Source organism: Balaenoptera borealis (assembly GCF_965194805.1).
Source record: "Balaenoptera borealis genome assembly, chromosome: 15".
NCBI classification, from domain to species: Eukaryota; Metazoa; Chordata; class Mammalia; order Artiodactyla; family Balaenopteridae; genus Balaenoptera; species Balaenoptera borealis.
Window position 1 is genome coordinate 46,884,283 of NC_138871.1, and position 21,214 is coordinate 46,905,496.

At 40.4% G+C, this 21,214-nt stretch overlaps 1 long non-coding RNA gene across 1 annotated transcript in view; it reads left to right on the forward strand.

Moving 5' to 3' along the window:
* Positions 1–21,214, forward strand: part of LOC309612486 — a 56,445-nt gene that overhangs the window by 25,502 nt on the left and 9,729 nt on the right. The window contains exons 1-2 of the long non-coding RNA XR_014235187.1: positions 1–5,800; positions 8,310–20,978. The exon at positions 1–5,800 is cut by the window's left edge and continues 25,502 nt beyond it. This is a non-coding gene — a long non-coding RNA (uncharacterized lncRNA). The remainder of the gene's footprint in view (positions 5,801–8,309; positions 20,979–21,214) is intronic.

A 21,214-nucleotide genomic window follows, 5' to 3' on the forward strand; every position in this document is an offset into this window, starting at 1 on the left:
ATAGTAAGTGCTTTACAGTGTTTGTTGAATGAATAAGGGAATGTTGTTGAATACCCTGCATATCCTCTGGACTTCTCAGCTGCCTCACTGGATGAGCTATCTATCTGTGTGTGTATATGTATATATGTATATGCCTACTTATCTACCTATCTATCTACCTACCTAGAGATGGAACTAGACCAAGTCCAAGACCCATCAGACTGTGTCCTCAAGGAAAATCAGTGGGAATTGAGTGAATGAGGGTCCTGTCAGCCACAGCAGGGTGAGATGGTCACTTGAAGGATTATGTGATCAGCAGCAGCTTGAGGGCAACACTGGGCTTGCTTTCTTGTCTAGCTCCCTGGGGCTTTTGGAGGACTGACTGAGAGATGAGACCTCATAATGGCTTTAAACAGTCCCTTTACAAGGTTAGGCTTCCCCCCGTGATTTGTGGTTAGAGTGCTAGCTCTGTGGCTTGGTGATCTGTCCAGGAACATTATTTACCGTGTTTGTGGACCAAGCAAAGAACAGGATGGTGTCATTCCAGGGCTAAGGCCATGCTTGAAATAACAGAGATAAGGCTGGTGGATCAGGTTTGGTTCTTACTATGAAGAGCTTCATTTACTACAGAGCTTGGACTGTCTCCATAGGAAACAAGGAGGGAGCTGTTGCAAAATTTTAAAGCAGGGGAACTGTAAGTCTCCCATGTATGTTTCAGAAACATAACATGGTTGAAATGTGCATGGAATGGGAGAGGAAGAAAATGGAAAGCAGTGAAACCAGTAAGAATGTCATTACCATGCCCAAGTGAGCAGCGCTTTGGGCTACAGGTGATTTTTCAGTATTTTTCTGTCTTTTGTGTTGTGGGGATGCAATTTGGCCCATGATGCAGCTAAATATGCAAAATGGCAGAGATCTTCTGTATTTCCATCATAGTTTAGTATGCTGTGGGGTTAATTATGTCCATCATGAATCAACAAATTTTAAGTCTGGGATCTTGCCATCTGCCAGAATTGCATCTCCTTATATTTTGTTCTTTACCAAAAAGCATGTTTTTGGTTATCTTGCTTTTCTTGTAGAAGTTGAGTTGGAATCACATAAGAATATAGCGGAACATTATTTACTGAGAAGCACTAATGAAATGGGACCCTCATAACTTGAAGTAGCTGGCTTATCCATCAAAGCACCTAAATTATACCCAGGAAGGAATTTAGAATTGGGCACACCTTCACAGAGGGTAATAAACATACAGGTTCTCTAGCTTTGGACAAATGCAGTGTGAGAACTGTTATTTACTTAGCCTGTTAAAAAGAGATTCCTTTTTCCTCCCCACACCTACCTGACATAATCATGATTCCTGGGACTGCCTGGGTGTGGCTTGAGTTTAATCAGGACTAGGTGTATGAAGTAACTTTTTAAATGCAAGTTTGGATGGAAGAATCTGAGAATTGTGTTCTTAGCTAAAAGGAAGGGGAAGCCATCATGATTCCTTTTGTTTGTTTTCACACCAGAATCTCTGGTTTCTGCAGTCCCAGAGTTATAGCTTCTGGATTAATCATGACAGAAAGGAAGAGAATAGCCCAGTTTTGACACAAGCATGGTGATTAGGAAATGGAATTTTTTTGTTCTTAGTTGAGGGATCAGCTAACAGCCTTGCTTAAATGCTAATTTGCTCAGTGCTACCTGTAAGAGAAAGCTCACCTAGGGTCTTCAGTCTAGGCCAGGGGTTGGCAAACTTTTCCTGTCAAAGGCCGGGTGGTAAATATTTTAGGCTTTGTAGGCCATATGGCTTCTGTCACAACTCTCAACTCTGCCACTGTAGTGAGGAAAGTAGCCACAGACAATGCCGAAGTGAAAGAGCATGGCTGTGCTCCAGTAACACTCTATTTATAAAATAGGTGGTGGCAAGATTTGACCTGTGAGCTGTAGTTTGCTGACTGCTGGTCTGGGCAATAACTAATAATAGAGAAGTGGCTTGGGGTGCACATGACTTCAGTATTAGACTATTATCTACATTCCCCCCCACCTCCTAGTTTTTCATCATGTTTGCTTCTAGGTACCTTCCTACAAATATAACAGAAAATTATAGTACCCTCCAAAGTTTGCAAGTTTTTTATTTAAGAAATCCTGCCATGTCAAGGTGAATAAAGGAAGTGCCAAAAGTCATTATGGGTATGCTGGCAAATATCATATTTGTTGATGGACTGGATAAATGCTAATCATGGAACAGTGGATGATCACAAAAAAAGATATATTTCACATGCAGGTAAGAAATTTATATTTTTCATTCTTTTGGTGTACCCAAGAGAGGACTGCTTTTTGTTTTGTTTGTTTGTTTTTCCTGCATGGCTGTGAACACTCGAGTTTCTCTGTTCATATCCCATTGACTTTCCAGCTCTGGCTTTATCATTGCCCAGAGGTTATGATGATGCACTAAGAACCATTAGGTGTTAGGCTGCCTTTCTATTTTTTCAAAGTTGAGAAAACCCATTGTGTTCGACCCCTCTTATGCACTTGTTCATATTTTCTCAGTCTTGCCTGTTTCTTGTTCTAGCTCTGCAGAGCCCTGAGTGAATTCACCAGGTACAACCTGACAGCATCTTACTCCCCACCCAGGGCTTTCTAGTTGAACACTGCCATGAGCACCCATTCCCACTGCTTCACAATCCACGAGTAGTGTACTTTTAACAAATGGGCATGGGAGCCAGCGGATAAATTCTTTACATTTCTTCCCCATGTGGGACAATCCTGAAATGCTGCTTATACAACTTCTCAGGGACGCAGTCCTACAAATCAAGCAACTTGTCACACTTAGTGGTATGGCCAGTTCAATGATCCATCAATATATTCTCTCAGTCCTTCTGTGCTCCACTTGGCTTTTTCCTCCCTCCTGCTCCCTGGGATCTTACTCTCTAATTAAATGCTAGCTACAAGTGTTCTGGCTCAGGCTCTGCTTTCTGGGGAACCCAGGCAATGTCTCTGCTCTAGGTAGAAACAGCTTACATACCAAAGGAATTGCCGGACCTAAGAGAACGAACACATGCAGGAGGGGATCCTGTGGGTATTTTGTGGGGAGGAAATACAGGCGTGGGATATAAGCCTGGGGGAAGCAGCCCCTTGGCTGGATTACTCAGCAGTTTGCTGGCACTAAGGATCCCGTTCTTTGTTGTAAGAGAGGTGGTGATCACCCTGGCATGCAGCGGTATTGCAATTATTCATGCTTCTTTCACCTGTGGTTCACTGGGATGCTGTGCAAGTGGAAGAAGAAGTCCTGGGTCATGTGGTAACTATGCTGATGGAGCAGTGTGGGGCATGACGAGGACGGTGGAGTGCTATGGCTTCTGTTAACTGCATTACTCTTTTTTTATACAAATTTTTTAAAACTTTATTTTTTTGAAGTATAGTTGATTTACAATGTTGTATTAATTTCTATTGTAAAGCAAGTGACTCAGTTATACATATATGTACACTTTCTTTTTCATATTCTTTTCCATTATGGTTTATCACAGGATATTGAATATAGTTCCCTGTGCTATACAGTAGGACCTTTTTCTTTATCTGTTCTCTATATAGTAGTTTGTATCTGCTAATCCCAAACTCCCAATCCATCTCTCCCACAACCCCTCCTCCTTGGCAACCACAAGTCTGTTCTCTATGTCTGCGAGTCTGTTTCTGTTTCATAGATAAGTTCATTTGTGTCATATTTTAGATTCCACATATAAGTGATACCATGTGGTATTTGTCTTTCTCTTTCTGACTTTCTTCACTTAGTATGATAATCTATGGGTCCATCCATGTTGCTTCAAATGGCATTATTTAATTCTTTTTTATGGCTAAGTAGTATTCCACTGTATATATGTACCACATCTTCTTTATCCATTCATTTGTCGATGGACACTAAAGTTGCTTCCGTGTCTTGGCTATTGTAAATAGTGCTGAAATAAACATAGAGGTGCAAGTATCTTTTTGAATTCTAGTTTTCTCCAGATATATGCTCAGGAGTGAGATTGCAGTATCATATGGCAGCTCTATTTTTAGTTTTTTGAGGAACCTCCATACTGTTTTCCATAGTGGCTGCACCAATTTACATTCCCACCAACAGCATTTCTCCACATCCTCTCCAGCATTTACAGATTTTTTAATCATGGCCATTCTGACTGGGTGTGAGGTGGTACCTCATTGTAGTTTTGATTTGCATTTCTCTAATAATTATCTCTGTTGAGCATCTTTTTATGTCTAACTGCATTACTCTTAAAAACAAGTAAAAAAGGACAGTAGTAGACTTGTACAATCAACTTCCAACTCATAACATGCTTTGAAACCAGAAGGCCTCTATGACAGCTCTGAAGGAGGCTGTCATCTCCTGCAGCTTCAGGAAGGCTGCATGGAATTTTAAGGATCTAGTTATAAGGGTGGCAGAGCTACAAATGAGGCCGAATGAATAACCCCAGCAGGTCTCCTTTGTCAGAGTCAAGGCCCTTATAGGAAACAAGTGGGACCCTGAAGCTTGAGATGGGCCCATGTGGTGAATGTGCCCGAGAACAGTACATCCCCAGATTCTCCTGAAGCCCCCAGGTTGGCAGAAGCAGCCATGGCAGACGGTGCAATGACCTCACCTGAGGCACATCCTTGAAAGATAATGCTCATTCTCAAGATCTGCCCCTCCCACAACTTGTAACTTTCAAGCTGATAAATTAAGGTCTCAGCACAGCCTAAGAGGGGGAGAAGTAGCTTAGATGCCAAAAGTATTGCGGGTCCTGGAGGAACCCGTGTAGGAGGGAATCTTGTGGGTGACTGACTGGGGAGTCTGGATGGAGAAGTTTTATTGACATGGGGCACTCACCTGTGATCTGGGCTCAATGTTCTGGCAGTAACATCTGGAATCGGCACAGAAAGCCATGGGAACTGCCTCTGCTTCACTTCTCTTAGTGCTTCCTCCTCTGAGTTTCCTGATGATTTCACTTGTGTCTGAAGGGCCCATTTGCCTGATGGTCTCACATCTTAGGAGTTTGCCCAGAATGCAAAGTAACCACTGGCTGATATTTGTTCTGCCTTATTTTTGTGAGTCTGTAGGAAGGAAGAATGGTGTACTCTGCTCTGCATTTTCTAACACATCTTCATCTCAGTCCTGGCACGGGTGCCTCCCTTCTCTGTGAACAGCCTTGGCCAGCAGCCTCGGGAGGTGTTGAGGATGTAACTCATAGCAAGCAGAATGTGGCACTGTCACGGAGGCTCAGGGTTTCCAGCTGGGTATGTGGCATCTCAGAAGGTGGCGAGAATTCAGTTCCAAATCTGATCTCAGACTTGGAACCAGGTCCTAGAAATCCCTTCTTGACAGAGTCACAGGGATGGTGGGGAAAAAATGAGGAATGTCATGGCAAATCAGGGTATCCTCTCCTTGCTCTGGCCTAGTGCCTTAAAGGAAAAGTATACTACTCACAGCTAACCCGTGTCCCATCTAATGTTGGTGTGAATAATTATTATTTTCCCTCCAGTAATAGTCCTTCCAGCTCATTTACCGAGCAGTAAAGATTCTGATTCAGCATTATCTTTTTTTTTTTAAAACCAGCCTCTAGGATTTTTCTATTACTTTTCTTGATCATATAAATTTCATGCTTCAGCTGTTCATGCTTCTATAACTGCATCTGCATTTCTGTCTCTAGTCCCAGGCTGATTTCAAACAATATCATCAGCATTAGAGCATTAGAAGGAAAAAAAAGAAAACTCCAAGTAGATTGAGCGGCAAGAAAAGAATGAGACAACATCTGGGCCATCAAAAGCCCCTACTGCTCAAACCTCCTGGTTCGCAAATGAACTTATAGTGAGTTTATTCACATATTTTCATTTGAATGAGTCCCCTAGCCTCCTTCCTAGTTTTGAGGCAGAGATAAAAATATTTTTTCCCAGCGTGGTTTTTTTCTTCCTGATGAGCTTCCATTAGCAGCTCTAAACTTCTTAGGGCTTGTTGAAAAGCTGTGAACTTTGTTACCTTGAAACCTACTTGATGAAAAAAAGGAAGTTGTGCTTAACCTCTTTCAGCAACTCTTCAGTTGCTTTTATTCAAAGGTTCAATCCTTAGTTTGGCTCTTGTAGTCAGAAAATTACACCAGAGAGGAAATACACATGAGCCTGCAGTGCCATAAGTGCATTCCAGTCTCAGAACTATGACCACACGATTGTCTTCATCTCTATTTTGTGGTAATCCATGAGAAAAAGAGGGGATTATGTAAGAGAAGAAGTATTCATAATGCATGAGCAAGGCAATGTTCGAGTCTTCATTCTACCATCATTAGTTGTGTTATATTGAATAAGTTATTATGCCTCTCTGAGCTTCCTTCTGTCAGTTGTAAAACCTTGTTGGGCTGGTGCAAGGTTAAAGGTTGTTAAGCAGCTCACATGGAGCACGTAGTAGGTATACAGTATATGACTGTTGTTATTAGGCAAGTAGGCAAGTTGTGTATATGTCGATGCTTCTGCACTTAGTGTCTGTTAACTTGCAGTCTTGGATTGGGTTTGCGCAGTACATCAAAAAACAGACTTTAAAAGACCAATGAGAATCTCATGGAGAGAAAGAAAAAGCATCAGTACCATTTAATACTATCAAACAAATTTTTTTGATATGCTGAGAAGATCCTCCTCAAACAACATCATCAATGAAATGGGCAAATCATTAGATTAGGATATATATCATCAGAACATAATCAACTTATTTGCCCATCACAGCTATTACACAACACACAGAAGAATAACAACTAACATTTATGGGTCACTTTGTATGTGCCAAGTGCTTGATGATCAATACTTCATCTAACCCTCACAACCATCCTGGGAAGCAGGCACTGCTACCACCTGCCTGTTCCCAGGGAGGACCCTGAGCCTGGGAGAAGACGGATAACTGACTCACCTAAAGTCTCACAGCAGATGGTTGAGGAGCAGCTGGGCCTCAGCCCGGGTCTGTTTGACTCAAAGTTCTTACCCAGGATTCCCTGCTGCCCCCTCCTCTGTGCGTTACCACCATGACCTTTAACACCAGGTGAACACCAATACTGCCTTAGGTGTAGCCCTACTGGGGGACCCGGCCAGCCATATTGGAGCCTGAGGCAAAAGACAAATATGTGTCTCTAGATACACTAATCAAAATATCTTCCCATATTTTGAAACAAATGGAAAAAGTTAATAAAAGCTCTGCAGTGAAAAACAAAGACTATATATAAAGCCCTGTGTTCCCCAATCTGTTTTCACGCTATTGTCAACCCTCATAAACATGCGGGGTTGGAGACACGATGACCCCAGTGCCTGGGAACCTTGGACTGATTGGGAACTAGTGTTTCTGTTGCAAAATAACACAGAGTACTAAACAAACAAACAAACAATAGCAGCCTACCTTTATTTATAATTTTGATTTTTTTTCATTATGGATTTTTTGGTATTAATTTTGATTTTTTAAAAAATACTGCATTAAAATGTTACATATCTTGATTATAGAGTTTTTTGATGCCCCTTCAAATTTTTGTGCTTGAGATAAGAGCCTCACATATCCCACCCAAATCTTGGCCCTGCTTAGTTGGCATCAAATTTCAAGGAGAGAATTGTCTTTGTTTTAAAAAAAATTACCTGGTTGAGGGGATGGTGAGGGATGAGACTCTAAGGGCAGAAGCAACCAACAGTGAGCACTAAATTGAGCTGCAGGGCCAAGGAGGGGACTTTGATTTTGTTCTCTTCGTCTGAGAGGAAGAGGGAAAGGGAGAGAAGGAAGGAAGGATGGGGATGCAGAGCCAGTGAAATGAAGAGCAGCTGGGCTGGGTGGGGAGCAGGGCCAGGAACACTTCCTGGTGTTATCATGGCTGCAGACAGCTGTAAGAATGATGCCATTTATGTTCCATTTGAGAAGGCGTGTATCCTTGTAGTGTGAACCATCTTTGACTCACTGAAATCTTCACTAAATCATGTTTAATTCACACACATTTCGGGTTGTACAAATCCAAAAAGAGACTGAGTTCATGCTTCATGAGTGTTGTGGGGAACAGATCAATTTCAGCAGGAGCCTGGAGGCAGAGAGCCTAGGAGAACCTGACCCCCTGGGAATTTGCACAAATCGTGGGAAAGTCTTAGTATATCCATGGAGAGAGAAAGTGGGGTGGGATTGAGGAGTCAGTCTTAGAGATATCTTGAGGGGCAGGGAAAGCCCTAAGGCTCTGATTTTTTCCTGAAAATAATTCTGGCAGAAGCTCAGTGGATGAGATTCTAGAAAGGGTAATGGCTTGAATCTAGCTGCTGGCTCACAGGATTTCAGATTTGTTAAATGTTTTTTTTGTTTCTCTTGTGTTTAGGTCCAGGATCACTGTCTTACTCAATGCCTGACATGCGCTTGGAGAATTTAGTAAGTTGTCCTACCCTTCCTGCTCCTCTTCCGTTTGATCTTACCTCCTCCCAACTCGGATGTGTCTAGCTGGGGAGGTAGCAAGAGGAGTGTCATGTGCTACCTTAGCGATTGTGTGGGACACAGGCTATCAGCACCCCTTCTGTTCTACCCCAAAGGTTGTTCCTCCCTAACCTGGGTAGAGGGACACCATTAGGGAGCACAGCATTCCTCAGGACACGGGGGTCTTCTCCCTGCCCCCGTCCATTCCATTTAGTGTTCCACGGAGAAGCAGGGAAAGACGGCCCTCCAGCCTGTCTCTGGTGGAGTTCTGCTGGAGGATGGAAGTGGATGAATCCCTCCTCCTTCTGGAGTTTCCCTGCTGCTCTGGTCTCTGCTTGATAAACCTTATCAGACTATTAGGCAAGTTTATGAAATTTTTATTGAAGGGACAAGGGAGTCTCAGAAGAGTTGTTCTGTGTGAGCTTTGTCTTACTCAGAACTGCACAAATGGGGAGGACTTTTCAGGCTTAGAATTTTGCTAGGAGGGCGTTTCCTCCTTCTCTCCAATCTCCACTCCCACGGGGCACCCCCTCTTCAAGCTCCTGAATCAGGCACACTCCCAAACCACACTCTGTGGGATTCAGGCAGCAGCTTTGCCTGTTGGGGGCTTCCTGCACCTGCAACAATGACCAGTGTCTCAGGCTTCCCCAAGGGCTGTGAGGAGATGTGGGGTGGCCTCTGGTCCCATACGTGAGGGTCAGTGTGGGTGCTCTGAATGAGGATCTGTTTCCCTAGGAAGAAGCTTCCATGGCCAATTTTCTTACTCAGCTCCTTAATAACTAAGCCACCTCGCCAGGGTAAGCATTCATTTTTCTTAGAAACCACACAGTTCAGTCTCATAGGAGAAGGAATATGTCCCCCATCCAGCTTGGCTTTGGCCTTGCAGTTTTTAGAATAAGTCCCATCATTGCTGGGCTGAGAAACATTTGGCTCTTTCCTGCCTCACCTGGGCCTAGCTTGTTTTAGAGAGAAACCATGTCTGCTCTAAACATTATTCTTACTATCTGAGATACGGCACCAATTGTAATCACACCTCATTAATTCAACTCATCCCTCTGCCAGTTAATAAAACCACTCATGATTTGGGAGTGAAGAATATTTTGCACACCTTACCCAAAATAAAAGTTCTTATAAGCACACAATCACTGTTTGGGGTGTGAAGTAGTTCTTGTCCCAAGTTGATTATTTCTTCTTGGAAATAAAGTTAAACATATAATAGAGTAATAGAGTGGCCTTGTGTCCGCAGTTGGCCCCTCAGCACATGCACACACTTCTTTTACCCACCATACCCTAGTGGGGATATATCTCTGCCAGTCACATCATTTTCCTTTCTGTTCCCCAGGTGTGCTGTTTCTATTCCTTTACAGATGAATGTAAACATCTCTAGCAGTAGACCTACAAGAACAATGTTTCCTTTACCATTCAAAGTGGATGTATACTGTCCTCCAAAATGACTGGTTGGAGATATGTTGCTTCTCTTGCATTTATTAAATGTTTCTAACCAGTACCTCAAGACTCTACCCTTTCTTCTGTGAAGATCTGACCATTATAGAATTGCAATATTAATAAAAATGGAGTGTTTACAAGGTGCCAAGAGCTGGGACCAGCCTTTTATGTGTTGAGAGATGTCCTAATTGAATACAAATCTCTGGAGTCAGAGAGTCTAGGATTCGAGCCTTGGCCTTGTCACGTACTTGTTAGGTGACCTTGAGAAAAAGCTTAAACTCTTTAGTTTACATATCTGTAAAATCAGGATACTTACAGTATTTTCTTCATGGAGTTGATGTAAATATCAGGTGAGTTTATGTATGAAAAGCATTTATGATAGAGATAGTAATTAGAATTAGTAATTCTTCCATAAGAACTAGCTGTATTATTATAAATAGTCTATCTGAAGTCACACAACTACGAGGTGATGGGGCAGGCCTGGAACCCAGCTCTGACTGACTCCACTATTCCATAGCCACTTTCCAAAACAAGATGTAATTTTTCTTATCTGTTGGAGATGAGTGTCTCTTCTTTCCTCAAATTGAGGGGGGTGGGTAGGGTCATCAGATCCCCCTTTTTCTAGGCTGCCCTTTTCCTCCACACACTTGACACTCATTCCTCCCTGGAGGAGGAGGAATGATTCATCTGGTTGGTAAGTTTTGGTGAACTAACTGAGCATGAGTGGCTGAGGCCTCTCCTCTACCCCTTGTTTGCCATCTGCCTGCCTGCAGAGGGTTTACATTCTCCCTGACAGGCCCCTAAGGGATGGTTGTCCTCCAGGTGTCCAGGGCTGCCTGTGCCTGCATAGATGTGTGTTCTCTTCTCATGTCTGATATTAGTAAGTCCATTGTGCTGAATACCTGAGACCTATCCTCCTATGTAGGCTTTATCAGTAATAAGGCTGATATTTCAATATTCATCTGCCTGTCACCTATGTTTATGTCTTAACTGGTTCTGAACTCAGGCTTGGAAAAGGGAATGCTATTTATAAACTCTTCAGACCCCAACAGTATCCTTTAAAAAGGCCATCAGTTCTATTGATTCCCTAGTCCAGGTTTCTCCTAAATGTAGTTCCTTCTTCTGGCATTTCTGATACTGCCTTGGTGTAGGCTCTCAGCAGTATTGCAGTAGCCTTCAAACTGTTCTCATTGCTAACAGTCCTGCCTCTATTTCAGCCCTTCCCTCTTCACCTCATATCTGCACCCTAGAGTGCAGATATGATTCTGACACACCCCTGCTTACAATCCTCAAGTGATTCCCTGGGACCTCCGGGCAAGTAGTTCCTTAGTGCAGAATATAAGGCCTTCAACATCTGGTTGCCACTCCCCCTTCTTAGTCACTTGTCTGCCTTAAGAAGCCTCTGTTCCAACCAGTTAGAGCTGGTTGTTATATTCTTGGACACAGCAGGTTCTTCCCTTCCTCCATGGTTTTGCAGATACTGTTTCCTCACTATAGAATGCTCTCCCCTCTGTACATGGCTGCAATTAATTCTCAAGCCGTTAGCCTAAGGGTTGTCTCCCACAGGAAGCTTTCCCTTACCCATTGACTCCATTCTTCTTTCAACTTACCTTGCAGAGTTGCTAATGTTTTTCCTTGTCTGTCTGTCCTTGTAGTGAGTTTTTTTTTTTTTAACATCTTTATTGGAGTATAATTGCTTTACATTGTTGGTTAGTTTCTGCTGTATAACAAAGTGAATCAGCTATACGTATACGTATATCCCCATATCCCCTCCTGCTTGCGTCTCCCTCCTGTCCTCCCTATCCCACCCCTCTAGGTGGTCACAAAGCCCCGAGCTGATCTCCCTCTACTATGCGGCTGCTTCCCCCTAGCTATCTATTTTACATTTGGTAGTGTATATATGTCCATGCCACTCTCTCACTTCGTCCCAGCATCCCCTTCCCCCTCCCTGTCTCCTCAAGTCCATTCTCTACGTCTGCGTCCTTATTCCTGTCCTGCCCTAGGTTCTTCAGAACCTTTTTTTTTTTTCTGATTCCATATATATGTGTTAGCATATGGTATTTGTTTCTCTCTTTCTGAATTACTTCACTATGTATGACTGACGCTAGGTCCATCCACCTCACTACAAATAACTCAATTTTCTTTCTTTTTATGGCTGAGTAATATTCCATTGTATATATGTGTCACATCTTCTTTATCCATTCATCTGTCAATGGACACTTAGGTTGCTTCCATGTCCTGGCTGTTGTAAATAGTGCTGCAGAGAACATTGTGTTACATGACTCTTTTTGAAATATGGTTTTCTCAGGGTATATGCCCAGTAGTGAGATTGCTGGGTCATATAGTTCTATTTTTAGTTATTTAAGGAACCTCCATACTCTTCTCCATAGTGGCTGTATCAATTTACATTCCCATCAACAGTGCAAGAGGGTTCCCTTTTCTCCACAACTTCTCCTGCATTTATTGTTTGTAGACTCTTTGATGATGGCTGTTCTGATGGGTGTGAGGTAATACCTCATTGTAGTTTTGATTTGCATTGCTCTAATGATTAGTGATGTTGAGCATCCTTTCATGTGTTTGTTGGCAATCTGTATATCTTCTTTGGAGAAATGTCTATTTAGGTCTTCTGCCCATTTTTGGATTGGGTTTTTTGTTTTTTGGATATTGAGCTGCATGAGCTGCTTGTATATTCTGGAGATTAATCCTTTGTCAGTTGCTTTATTTGCAAATATTTTCTCGCATTCTGAGTGTTGTCTTTTTGTCTTGTTTATGGTTTCCTTTGCTGTGCAAAAGTTTTTAAGTTTCATTAGGTCCCATGTGTTTATTTTTGTTTTTATTTCCATTTCTCTAGGAGGTGGGTCAAAAAGGATCTTGCTGTGATTTATGTCATAGAGTATTCTGCCTATGTTTTCCCCTAAGAGTTTGATAGTGTCTGGCCTTACATCTAGATCTTTAATCCATTTTGAGTTTATTTTTCTGTATGGTGTTAAGGAGTGTTCTAATTTCATTCTTTTACTTGTAGCTGTCCAGTTTTTCCAGCATCACTTACTGAAGAGGCTGTCTTTTCTCCGTTGTATATTCTTGCCTCCTTTATCAAAGATAGAGTGACCATATGTGCGTGGGTTTATCTCTGGGCTTTCTATCCTGGTCCATTGATCTATATTTCTGTTTTTGTGTCAGTATCGTACTGTCTTGATTATTGTAGCTTTGTAGTATAGTCTGAAGTCAGGGAGCCTGATTGCTCCAGTTTGTTTTTCTTTCTCAAGTTTGCTTTGGCTATTTGGGATCTTTTGTGTTTCCATACAAATTGTGAAATTTTTTGTTCATTTCTGGGAGAAATGCCATTGGTAGTTTGATGGGGATTGCATTGAATCTGTAGATTGCTTTGTGTAATATAGTCATTTTCACAATGTTGATCTTCCAATCCAAGAACATGGTATATCTCTCCATCTATTTGTATCATCTTTAATTTCTTTCATCAGTGTCTTACACTTTTCTGCATACAGGTCTTTTGTCTTCTTAGGTAGATTTATTCCTAGGTATTTTATTCTTTTTGTTGCAGTAGTAAATGGGACTGTTTTCTTAATTTCACTTTCAGATTTTTCATCATTAGTGTATAAGAATGCAAGAGATTTCTGTTCATTAATTTTGTATCCTGCTACTTTACCACATTCATTGATGAACTCTAGTAGTTTTCTGGTAGCATCTTTAGGATTCTCTATGTTTCGTATCATGTCATCTGCAAACAGTGACAGTTTTACTTCTTCTTTTCCAAATTGGATTCCTTTTATTTCTTTTTTGTCTCTGATTGCTGTGGCTAAAACTTCCAAAACTATGTTGAATAATAGTGGTGAGAGTGGGCAACCATGTCTTATTCCTGATCTTAGTGGAAATGGTTTCCGTTTTTCACCACTGAGAATGATGTTGGCTGTGGGTTTGTCATTTATGGCCTTTATTATGTTGAGGTAGGTTCCCTCTATGCCTACTTTCTAGAGGGTTTTTATGATAAATGGGTGTTCAATTTTGTCGAAAGCTTTTTCTACATCTATTGAGATGATTATATGGTTTTTATCCTTCAATTTGTTAATATGGTGTATCACATTATTGATTTACGTATATTGAAGAATCCTTGCATTCCTGGGATAAACCCCACTTGATCATGGTGTATGATTCTTTTAATGTGCTGTTGGATTCTGTTTACTAGTATTTTGTTGAGAATTTTTGCATGTATGTTCATCAGTGATATTGGCCTGTAGTTTTCTTTTTTTGTGACATCTGTGTCTGGTTTTGGTATCAGGGTAATGTGGCCTTGTAGAATGAGTTTGGGGGTGTTCCTCCCTCTGCTATATTTTGGAAGAGTTTGAGAAAGATAGATGTTAGCTCTTCTCTAAATGTTTGAGAGAATTCACCTGTGAAGCCATCTGGTCCTGGACTTTTGTTTGTGGGAAGATTTTTAATCACAGTCCCAATTTCAGTGCTTGTGATTGGTCTGTTTATATTTCCTATTTCTTCCTGGTTCATTCTCGGAATGTTGTGCTTTTCTAAGAATTTGTCCATTTCTTCCAGGTTGTCCATTTTATTGGCATATAGTTGCTTGTAGTAATCTCTCATGATCCTTTGTATTTCTGCAGTGTCAGTTGTTACTTCTCCTTTTTCATTTCTAATTCTATTGATTTGAGTCGTCTCCCTTTTTTCTTGATGAGTCTGACTAATGGTTTACCAATTTTATTTATCTTCTCAAAGAACCAGCTTTTAGTTTTATTGATCTTTGCTATCGTTTACTTCATTTCTTTTTCATTTATTTCTGATCTGATCTTTATGATTTTTTTTTCCCTTCTGCTAACTTTGGGGTTTTTTTGTTCTTCTTTCTCTAATTGCTTTAGGTGTAAGGCTAAGTTGTTTATTTGAGATGTTTCTGGTTTCTTGAGTAGGATTGTATTGATATAAACTTCCCTGTTAGAACTGCTTTTGCTGCTCCCATAGGTTTTGGGTCATTGTGTTTTCATTGTCATTTGTTTCCAGGTGTTTTTTGATTTCCTCTTTGATTACTTCAGTGATCTCTTGGTACTTAGTAGTGTATTGTTTATCCTCCATGTGTTTGTATTTTTTACTGTTTTTTTTTTCCTGTAATTGATATCTAGTCTTATAGCGTTGTGGTCAGAAAAGATTCTTGATACAATTTCAATTTTCTTAAATTTACCAAGGCTTGATTTGTGACCCAAGATATGATCTATCCTGGAGAATGTTCCATGAGCACATGAGAAGAAAGTGTGTTCTGTTTTTTTTGGATGGAATGTCCTATAAATATCAGTTAAGTCCATCTTGTATAATGTATCATTTAAAGCTTGTGTTTCCTTATTTATTTTCATTTTGGTTGATCTGTCCATTGGTTAATGTGGGGTGTTAATGTCCCCTACAATTATTGTGTTACTGTCGATTTCCCCTTTTTTGGCTCTTAGTATTTGCTTTATGTATTGAGGTGCTCCTATGTTGGGTGCATAAATATTTACAATTGTTATATCTTCTTCTTGGACTGATCCCTTGATCATTATGTAGTGTCTTTCCTTGTCTCTTGTAATAGTCTTTATTTTAAAGTCTATTCTGTCTGATATGAGAATTGCTACTCCAGCTTTCTTTTGATTTCCATTTGCATGGAATATCTTTTTCCAACTCCTCACTTTCAGTCTGAATGTGTCCCTAGGTCTGAAGTGGGTCTCTTGTAGACAGTATATATATGGGTCTTGTTTTTGTATCCATTCAACCAGTCTATGTCTTTTGGTTGGAGCATGTAATCCACTTACATTTAAGGTAATTATCGGTATGTATGTTTCTATTACCATTTGCTTAATTGTTTTTGGTTTGTTATTGTAGACCTTTTCCATCTCTTGTGCTTCCTGCCTAGAGAAGTTCCTTTAGCATTTGTTGTAAAGCTGGTTTGGTGGTGCTGAGTTCTCTTACCTTTTGCTTGTCTGTAAATGTTTTAATTTCTCTGTCGAATCTGAATGAGATCCTTGCTGGGTAGAGTAATCTTGGTTGTAGGTTTTTGCCTTTCATCACTTTAAGAATGTCCTGCCACTCCCTTCTGGCTTGCAGAGTTTCTGCTGAACTCTGATGATCAGCTGTTAACCTTACGGGGATTCCCTTGTGTGTTATTTGTTGCTTTTCCCTTGCTGCTTTTAATATTTTTTCTTTGTATTTAATTTTTGATAGTTTGATTAATATGTGTCTTGGCATGTTTCTCCTTGGATTTATCCTGTATGGGACTCTCTGTGCTTCCTGGACTTGATTGACTATTTTCTTTCCAGGGAAGTTTTCAACTATAATCTGTTCACATATTTTCTCAGTCCCTTTCTTTTTCTCTTCTTCTTCTGGGACCCCTATAATTCGAATGTTGGTGCATTTAATGTTGTCCCAGAGGTCTCTGAGAATGTCTTCAATTCTTTTCATTCTTTTTTCTTTATTCTGCTCTGTGGTAGTTATTTCCACTATTTTATCTTCCAGATCACTTATCTGTTCTTGTGCCTCAGTCATTCTCCTATTGATTCCTTCTAGAGAATTTTAAATTTCATTTATTGTGTTGTTCATCATTGTTTGTTTGCTCTTTAGTTTTTCTCAGTCCTTGTTAATTTTTTGTTGTATTTTCTCCATTCTATTTCCAAGATTTTGGATCATCTTTACTATCATTACTCTGAATTCTTTTTCAGGTAGACTGCCTATTTCCTCTTCATTTGTTTGGTCTGGTGGGTCTTTACCTTGCTTCTTCATCTGCTGTGTATTTCTGTCTTCTCATTTTGCTTAATGTACTGTGTTTGGGGTTTCCTTTTCACAAGCTGCAGGTTCATAGTTCCCATTGTTTTTGGTGTCTGCCCCTAGTGGCTAAGGTTGGTTTAATGGGTTGTTTAGGCTTCTTGGTGGAGGGGACTGGTGCCTGTGTTCTGATGGATGAGGCTGGATCTTGTCTTTCTGGTGGTCAGGACCATGTCCGGTGGTGTGTTTTGGGGTGTCTGTGAACTTATTATGATTTTAGGCAGTCTCTCTGCTAATGGGTGGGGTTGTGTTCCTGTCTTGCTAGTTGTTTGGCATGGGGTGTCCAGCAATGGAGCTTGCTGGTCATTGACTGGAGATGGGTCTTAACGTTGAGATGGAGGTCTCTGGGAGAGCTCTCGCCAATTGATGTTACAAGGGTCCAGGAGGTCTCTGGGGTACCGAAGTCCTGAATTCAGCTCTCCCACCGCAGAGGCTCATGCCTGACACCTGGTCAGAGCACCAAGACCCTGGGTCATCCTGGAGTAGATGGACTGAAGCCAGGAGAAAGCTAGAGGATGGGAGAACTGTCAGACGGCTTGTTTGATGAAATAAGACAAAGGATGGTGACATTGTGTACCCAGGCTGTACTCGCAAAGGGGAACGGGGTGCCTTGGGAAGCCGAAAATGCACTTCCACAGACAGTAGTGAATATCTTTAATACTGAACCCTGAGTTCCAGTTTTTTGTCCTCAGGAGGAGTTGTGTGTTTACACCTTTTTGGCTCAAGTTGATGAACAGACAAATCACAGAAAAGGAAACCTAAGTAGTCAAATAACCTTTGAAAAGCAGCTCAGCCTTACTGGTGATGAGAAAAATTTCAAATTAAAACCACAATTGGAAGCCATTTCATACTTTTCAGAGTGACAGAAATTAACAAGTCTCATCAAACCAAATGCTGGTAAGATGTGGGCAGCAGATCCTTCCATGCACTGGTGATGGAAGTGGCAACTACAGCAATCACTTTGGAGTAATTCTACAACAGCAAGTAAATTTGAAAATGTGAGGGTGTTATGACCCAACAATTCTAGTTATTCTGGACAAATTCTTGCACAAGAAGAAAAATACAAGTATGTTCATTGTAGCATTATTTGTAATTATAAAAGTCAATGATGAATTAAATGCTCATCAACAAAAGAATAAATAATATATCATGATGTGTTCATGAAGTGGGATATTATATAGCAGAGAATATAAATAAGCTAGAGCTAAAGTTATTAATCTGATAAATTTCACACCATAATGAGTGAAAAATCAAATTGTAAAAGGATACTTGCAGTGTATCATTATTTAAAGTTTAGATAAGCATACAAAACAATATCATATATTATTTAAGTACATCAACATATGTAGAAAAATACAAAGGGATACTCATAAGTGATAAACACCAAATTCAGGTTTATGGTCATCTCTGGGAGGGAGAGAGTGAAATGAACATAGGAGCCTAACTGTATTTGTAATGTTTTATTCTTAAGCTGGGTAGTGGGGACATAGATGTTCACTCTTTTATTCTGGTTTTTTTTTTTTTATAAATTTATTTATTTATTTATTTGTTTTTGGCTGCGTTGGATCTTCGTTGCTGCGTGCAGGCTTTCTCTAGTTGCAGTGAGTGGGGGCTACTCTTCATTGTGGTGTGTGGGCTTCTCATTGCAGTGGCTTCTCTTGTTGCGGAGCACGAGCTCTAGGTGCACGAGCTTCAGTAGTTGTGGCACACGGGCTCAGTAGTTGTGGCTCGCGGACTCTAGAGCGCAGGCTCAGTAGTTGTGGCACATGGGCTTAGTTGCTCCATGGCATGTGGGATCTTCCCGGACCAGGGTTCGAACCTGTGTTCCCTGCATTGGCAGCAGATTCTTAACCACTGTGCCACCAGGGAAGTCCCACTCTTTTATTCTTAATTACTCTATTATTTTTTGTACTTAATCTTTTCAAATGAGCAAATCTTTCATTACTAAAAGGCCCAGGTTTTGGAATTGGGCTTGAATTAAAATCCTTATTCTTCTCTTTGATATCATGATTTGACTATGTTTTAACAGGATCACTGTTAAATAGACTGAAGAGCATCAAAAGAAATTGCGGGAAGACCAGATAGGAGGCTTTTGTGGGAATCTAGGTGAGTCTCAATTTCCCCATCTATAAAATGAAGATAGTAATTCCTTATTCCACAGGGTTATAGTAAGGTCAAATGAGATAATTCAGGTCAAGTAGATAGCTCAGTGTCTGGCACATGTATTGAACATTCAATTAATATTATCTGTAATAAACCTAGAAGGCTCTTGATACACGCTTGTTAAATTTCAAATGAAATATTGTCAGTTGTCATAGGGGGTCAGGGAGTGGGGGAAAAGGGTGAAGGTGGTCAAAAGGTACAAACTTCCAGTTATAAGATAAATTCTGGGGATGTAATATCTACCACGGTGACTACAGTTGACAATACTGTATTATATATTTGAAAGTTGCTAAGAGAATAGATCTTAAAAGTTCTCATCACAAGAAAAAAATTGTGTTTATGTGAGGTGATGGATGTTGACTGAACTTATTGTGGTGATCATTTCGCAGTATATACATATATCAAGTCATTATGTTGTATGTCTTAAACTTATACAGTGTTATGTGTCAATTATATTCTCAGTAAAACTGGAATAAAAGAAATAATATTGGTTATCAGTAACAAATATAGCATCAGTTCCCTTCCTACCTACCAGACTCCTCAAAGCCTCAACCCAAAAGTTGAATGATGCGTTCAGTTTTTCATGTTTAGAATTTAATTATGTCTTTTCTTTAGGTCATGGCCACACAGGTCAGTATTTGCCTTTAAGGTTGGGTTAACACGTCTCCAATTTCTTAGCTAATTTAGATGATTGAGGTGCTCTGGGCAGGGCCTGTCTAAATACATGGTTTGTTCAACACAGAGGAGAGTCTTGGACACATTCAGTGTTCTCTCTCTCTCTCTCTTTTTCACACACACACACATTCTGCAGTCCATCCTGCACTTTGCACTACTCTTCTTGCTTTTTTAGTGGCTTTCAGGTTACTGTAAGCTGAGTCCCGCAAACTGAATCCCTTCAGCCCACGTCACTCTATTGCCCATGGTAGCCTCCCTTTCCAGCCTTTCTCTGCTCCAGCAAAACCAAGTGATGTGTTGTCCCACCTCCACACCTGCGCTGCTGCATCAACAGCCAGGTGTTGGACAGACCTGGAATATGCAGGCCTCCTTGTCAGTCTGACCTCTCATGGCGGATGGAGGAACCAAGGAAAGGTCTCCCGTGCCTGCTGCAGAGGAGAATAATGTAAAGAGCAGTGCGGTAGAACCCAGGCAGATATCAGAAAGCTGGGTCAGGCAACATGCTGGATTTTGTAATGAATTTTGTAATAATTCCTTCCTACCATTTAATTGAATAATACCTGTAAAATCAATTATGAACATCATGACTTAATTTTCTAATTAATTAAAACTATGTGGAGGATCTAAAAGTCTTAGGAAACAAATCTTTCTGTGCTGCAGACCTTGCTCAAATATTCTGGAGCTGGAACTCCAGGGTTCAAATCCCAGCTCTGTCTGTACACAGAGAGGTAACTTGTGACCTTTGGTAAACCACTTCAACTCCATGACTCTTTAAAATGAGGGGATTAATAGTGCCTATTTCACAGGTTTGTTGTGAAGATTAAGTGATTAATTATGTGGAATCTCAAGTGATATGTGTAATCTTAAGTGAAGATTATGTGTAAATCATATAGTGCCTAATAATAGAAAGTGTGCAATAATTACTAGCTATTATTCTCTGCCTAATCTGATGGGACCAGAGAAAGTCTTTGTGTCTTCATATAAGTAGTTCATATTTTAAAAACACAAGCATGAACACTGTGATGGTAATCATTTTATAATATATAAGTGTATTGAATCAACCCTATATACCTTAAACCTATATAATGTTATATGTCAAATTTTATCCCAATAAAGCTGGAAAAATAAAAAATAAAAGTGCAAGCATGATTTGATTATGTTTTAACAGGATCACTATTAAATAGACTGAAGATTATCGAAAGAAAAGGAAACCAGATAGGAGTCTTTTATGGGAATCAAGGTGAAGGACTGTGGTGGAAGGTGAAGGACTGTGGTGGTTTTGACAAGGTGGTAACAGTTGAGGTAGTGAGAGGTCTACACAACATCTGCTAAATAATCTGTGCTTTGTGGTACCCATCTTTATCACGAATCAAGTGTCTTTGTGTGTGTTGTGTGTATGCACATGTATGTGTATCTCTGGGCTCTATTCTATTGTTTATCTATGTATTTCTTTCTCAGTGAGCACCATATTATTTTTAATACTAAGGTTTTTTTTTTTTTTTTTTTAAAGTACAGGACACCCAGCTAAGTTTGAGTCAGATAAGAACGGTAACTTTTTTTTTTTAAATTATTTATTTATTTATTTATTTATTTATTTTTGGCTGTGTTGAGTCTTCGTTTCTGTGCGAGGGCTTTCTCTAGTTGTGGCAAGTGGGGCCCACTCTTCATCGCGGTGCGCGGGCCTTTCACTATCGCAGCCTCTCTTGTTGCGGAGCACAGGCT